Source organism: Macrobrachium nipponense, chromosome 28 (genome assembly GCF_015104395.2).
Source record: "Macrobrachium nipponense isolate FS-2020 chromosome 28, ASM1510439v2, whole genome shotgun sequence".
In the NCBI taxonomy this organism is placed as follows: domain Eukaryota; kingdom Metazoa; phylum Arthropoda; class Malacostraca; order Decapoda; family Palaemonidae; genus Macrobrachium; species Macrobrachium nipponense.
In genome coordinates this window covers 43,309,339-43,315,160 of record NC_087217.1, presented here as the reverse complement: position 1 = coordinate 43,315,160, position 5,822 = coordinate 43,309,339, and the positions used below count along the sequence as shown (strand labels likewise).

The following is a 5,822-nucleotide window of genomic DNA, read 5'->3' as shown; positions in this document are numbered from 1 at the left end:
AAAAACAATACAAGAAGATTCGTATAACTGACAGATAGGGATTATAAAGGGATTAGTACCTAGAATCCGACACAACTGGAAGATGAGAAACCTTCCCAAACAAGCATAAACAATGGGTGCAATTAAAGGTTTAAGACAATCATCTCAGATACAGATACAGTATGTATGCTAATAAGATAAAATCATTAAGTAATATCTATTACACATAAACACGTACCTAACACCTCTGGCCTTTTACAGAACTTCATTGATTCTATGTATATAATCAGCTGACATGCTACCTACACTTTATCTCACTCCCAGTTCCTTGGAAAATGAAGTGAATTAAAAATATAACCTCATAAAAGTTAATTGTCAATACTTCAGTTGTGAAATATTTACGTATATAAATGTAAAATTGAATGGGGAGCGAAAGGGAGTTAAAAGAATTCAAACAGATACAAACTCAAGTTAAATCTCTCAGCTTAAACGTGTTGTTACTTTCACCTGCTCCGAGTTACGTGGTCGCAAATGTTATTACATAACTGGGTTCTCTCTCTCTCTCTCTCTCTCTCTCTCTCTCTCTCTCTCAACACACACAGAAACACACGAAGTATGTTACACCTGAGGTTCAAAAAATTGAATCATATCTAACGGCATTTGTACCCTTAATGTTTGTGATATAAAAATATATCCCATTGTGTTTGTGACAAAAAAAATTCTACGTGTATGTATGCATTTGATGTATGTAGTATATATATAAAACAGCATCAACGGAAATTTCTAAGAAATACTACGATTATCAGTATTAGGTAATCCACCAGTCTGCACCAAAACAAGTATTGAGTATAAACTGTAACGAAGGCAAAAATATGTCAGCTAATTCCCATGACCTAATAATAAAAAGGACAAAAACCCATAGTGGAATAATAACATGGCTACCATAACAAAGTTAAAATTGGCGATTGCACAACACGTCAGGAGGAATTTGACCAAAACATATGACTTTTAACTCGAAAATTGCTGCGTCTGGCACAATAAAAGAAAAAAAATTGAAGTGACCTATATGACAAAGCTACCTACACCAATTCAACTACATCTGGTCACAATTGAGCCTATGCGCGATGCCGTCATGATCACAATGGTGACAAACACACCCCATTCCCCCTCCCACCCCCACTTCGCCTTAATGTCGTGAGCCGTTGGTATAAATATATACATTTGGCGCGAATTTTTTTGGCGCGAAATAGAGCAGAACAAATTACGCTAGGCGAGTCTAATGGTGTCTGCATGACACGTCCAAGCCAGCACCCCCCCCCTTTCTCTCTCTCTCTTCTCTCTCTGAGCAGATCGCCACCCATAACCCAATTATCATCTATATAATACGGTCAGATTTCCCAGCCAATAATAATGCAGATGATGACAGTATTCTGGGATTATCACTGGCTCCACATTGGACATAACCAACCTCTCTACTAGGTCTAAAAAGAGTATCAATCCATCACTAGATCTAAAAAAGTAGCAATCCTGCCCTAGGTCTAAAACAGCAGCAGTCCTGCAATAATCTTAAAAGTAGCAACCCACCACTACACAGTCTAGAAAGTAGCATATAAGTCTGTTGATAACTGAACAAACATAAGGCCAAACCAGTATCATAGGCCTTCTATATATTAACCATTCATTAAACCTACAGCACACACACACACACACACACACACACACACACACACACACATATATATATATATATATATATATATATATATATATATATATATATATATATACATATTATGTACAGAGAGAGAAAGAGAGAATCCACTACTCTATATATGTATCAATTTTTCCATTGGAACCTTTAAAAAGTGCAAAATACCTCCTACTAAAAACTAAACTCGCGTCGCAAGGAATATGATCGAGCGCAGACGAGCAGCGAACTAAGAACCACTGTAAATGACAACGGTGATTGATGGAGCCTATGAAGCTCAGATGTTAGGGGCCATATAGACGAAATTAATGGACGCTAAACCCAATATCCATTAGCCCATAGTCCCCTTTGTCGAAAGCGATATGTTGGGAGGTGATGCTGGGGTGGGTGGGAGATTGGGGAGGGGGAGCGGATTCCCGAAATAAATGACTATAACAGACAGCTGTTGTGTGAGCCAGAAATAATAATAACAATAATACTATTATTATTATTATTATTATTATTATTATTATCATAACAGGCAGATGGTGATCCAAGTATAATAATAATAATAACAATAATAATATTAATAAAATTATATTGAACCAAACGCCATATCAATAATAAAAACAGAATATTTACGTTCATTTACACAAGATGACATTCTCACGAGAGAGAGAGAGGAATATCTAGGCCTATTGCACAAATCTATTTACTTGACAAACACGTAGCTTACGATAGTAGGCCTCCTGACCTTGCCGAGTTTCATCTGACAAGCCATCAGAGAGAGGGAGAGAGAGAGAGAGAGAGACGAAGTCACGTGACTACTTCCTGAGACTGTTTTAACAAGATCGATTTGCTACGGCGCGGCGGGCTTGGAGAGAGAGAGAGAGAGAGAGAGAGAGAGAGAGAGAGAGAGAGAGAGAGAGAGAGCGTAGGCGGCGTGAGTGTGTGTTGACAGAAATGGCGTGGCGATGACAGAAGATAATTTCTCGCAGTCAAGGTCAATCCTAAAGTAGTATGACACGTGAATCACAATAAAATTGTTAAAATGATCATATATTATTATGAGTTATAATACAAGTGAATTACCTTCCTTTTTCCATTAGTAAATGTAGCTAAATAAACAATGCAAGGTTATTTGGGACATTTTTTACACATAGCAAGGTTATATAGGACATTTTTTTTCTAATTTTTGTCTAAGTTATAAAAAGAATATTTTATATATATATAAATGGTACTTCTCTACAGCCTTACGGTATAGTGGATTTGTTATTAATAGGCCTAAGACTATATAATATATATATATATATATATATATATATATATATATATCATACATCTAGGCACACGCCATTATATTCAAAATAGGTATTGGCATAACTGAAAAATGAAATTCGGTTAAAAAAAATTCTCAAACCATTCGGGGAAAAAAAATCAATCTTCTTGACCTTCCACGAGATTCTACTTCAAGGTCTAAAAAATGTTGGCAGACGGGGACTGCAGAAGGCTATGGGTCTTCCTTAGGCCTAAGCCTAACACTATAGACGTTTGTCTGTGTTTGTATGTTAAGGGGAGCGATTTCCACACCAAAAATATCCTAAGTTACCTTAAATATACTAAAATTGGATATTTACTACACTAAAAATGTTGAAAAATCCTGTCCAAATACGATACGTCAAGGGACGCTATTTGGACATCAAAAATAACCTTAGGTTCCTCAAATATACTAAAATTGGGTGTTTATTATACTCAAAATGTTGAAAAACTCTGTTCAGCCAAGGTGGTACGTCAAGGGACGCCATCTGCGCACCAAAAATGACAAAAAGTAATCTAAAATGTACTAAAACTGCATGTTTAATTTATCTCCTCAAAATGTTTGACAATTTTTTCTAATTAGGACGTAAACTGTCACTTCAAATAGGCCTAGCTGGTTCATGTCTATCGTTATCAGTTGATACATACAGTAAAAGTGCCCTCAATTTTGCCAACAAGTTTTAAAAATCGTATCAAAATAGGGCTAGCTTGTTTACACAGGATGTCAGCTGTCACTTTCAATAGGCAAAAGCTAGCTAAGCTAAAAATTTACCGGTATGCATTCAATTGTAAAAAAAAAATTAAAAATTGTACTCGAATTTACGAAAATTTCTGAGTTTAACATCCTCAAAATGTTTTTAAATGGTGCCAAAATAGGCCTAGTCTTTAAATACGATGTCAGTTGTCACTTTCAATACGCCTAACTGATTTACAAGTCTAATGGTAAACGTTGAATTACAAATATTAAAAATATTGATTTTTCGAAAAATTGGGTGTCTAATTTACTCAAAATATTTGAAAATGGTCTCAAATTAGGCCTAGGCTGTTTAGATAAGATGTCAGGAGTCACTTTCAATAGGCATAGCTGATTTACAAGTCAAACGCTACCCTAGTTGAAATTTTACAAGTCGAATGGCACCTCCTCATAGTTGAAATAAACTAGGACCTATACTACGTGTATTAAAAAAATTGTGTTTAAATGTACTCACAGTCTTTATAAATTGTGTCAAAATAGGCCCCAGTCTGTTTAAAACAGCATGTCAGTTGTCACTTTCAATAGGCCTACCTGGTAGCGACTTAGATTAGGAACATACCTATTTAATATACATCCATTTCAGAATAACATGAAATGCCACATCCCCAAACAATATGCCTTGAAGACCTCAAATCTAAAAAGATATATCATACAAATAGGCCTACCTTTAAACAACGGAGTCCAAAAGACGCCTAGACGTGTTGTCAATGGCTCCGGCAGGAGGAGGAATATATTATATAGGCCTATGTAAATAGAATCAAAATCGAATATTTTTTTTTTTATTCCACGCCTGCGACACTTCTTCGATTCGGTTCCGGTGGGCGCAGGGAAAGTGAGATTTGCGTCGCAGCCTTTTTTTTTAACGAAAGGCGCGGCGGCGATAGGCCTATGCTTTTGAAGGAGTTCGAAATGCGTAACGAATAATCACCAAATTCACTCGAGACGGCTTTTATACTGTAGGCGAGGGGCGTTGCTTCGGCGGTCTCGCAGTCGACGTCCCACCCTTATCACAGTCTGCCAATGACTGACTGGTCTGGGACCGGCTCAGCGTTGCTAACTTCTTTATTGCTTGATTTTAGGAGTCTTGCGGGAAAGTGCCCAGAAATCCCGCCGATTGTTAAAAAAAAAAAAAGGCGACAAGCTTCGATAAGTTATTTCAATGATATTCATCTGTTCTCATATGAATGCAACAAAAATTGTCTTTAATAATCTACGAAATATATTCTCTTACACTATAGCAAAAAATATATTCTCTTGGAAAGCGGCCAGAAATCCCGCCGATTGTTAAAAAAAGGCGCCAAGCTTCGATACGTTAGTTTAATAATATTCAGTTGATTTTCATATGAATGCAACAATAATTTCTTCGATGATTTAAGAAATATATTCTCTGAACATTATGTCAAACAATATATTCTCTTGGAAAGCGGCCAGAAATCCCGCCGATGGTAAAAAAGAAAAAACGCCAAACTTCGACATGTTTATATTTCAATATATTCAGCTGGTTTTATTATGAATACAACAATAGTGCTCTTCCATAGTTTAAGAAATAAATTCACTTAACATTATTTCTAAAAATTTATTCTCTTGGAAAGGGGCCAGATCCCGCCATTGATAAAAAAAAAATGGCGCCAAATATTGATATGGTATTTTGATATTTTCGTTTGATATTAATGGGAATACAATAACAAATTTCTCCACTGCTTTAAAATATATATCTTAAAACGCTATTTCAAGGATATATCCACTTGGAAATCTCTGGGGATGTAGATATTATCCAGCGGCTTCCTCTCGTTCGTATCAAACGGACGAATCGTGAAATATCTCATTAAATCTTTCAGAGTTTTCACTCCAGCATAACAGAACTGAAATAATATAAGATTATATATTAAACATAAATAAAAATACTCCCAAAACGATACCAAATTATATATATTCTTTTTAGATTAACAAAAATTCCCTCGGCATCGGACCGACGTTCGCTAGAATAGCAACACTGCTCGTAGCATGCGGCTGGCAAAGCAGACGACTATGTCTGAGGAGATGCCATTGTTTAGGGGGAAGATTGTATTATATAACACACAAATC

General features: G+C 36.0%; 1 protein-coding gene across 1 annotated transcript in view; it reads right to left on the bottom strand.

The window, feature by feature from the left end:
* LOC135201692 (methionine-R-sulfoxide reductase B1-like) overlaps positions 1–4,777 on the bottom strand; it is a 111,967-nt gene extending 107,190 nt beyond the window's left edge. The window contains exon 1 of the mRNA XM_064230841.1: positions 4,403–4,777. The gene's annotated coding sequence lies outside the window, so the exon portion shown is untranslated. The remainder of the gene's footprint in view (positions 1–4,402) is intronic.
* Between the last annotated feature and the right edge of the window lie 1,045 nt (positions 4,778–5,822).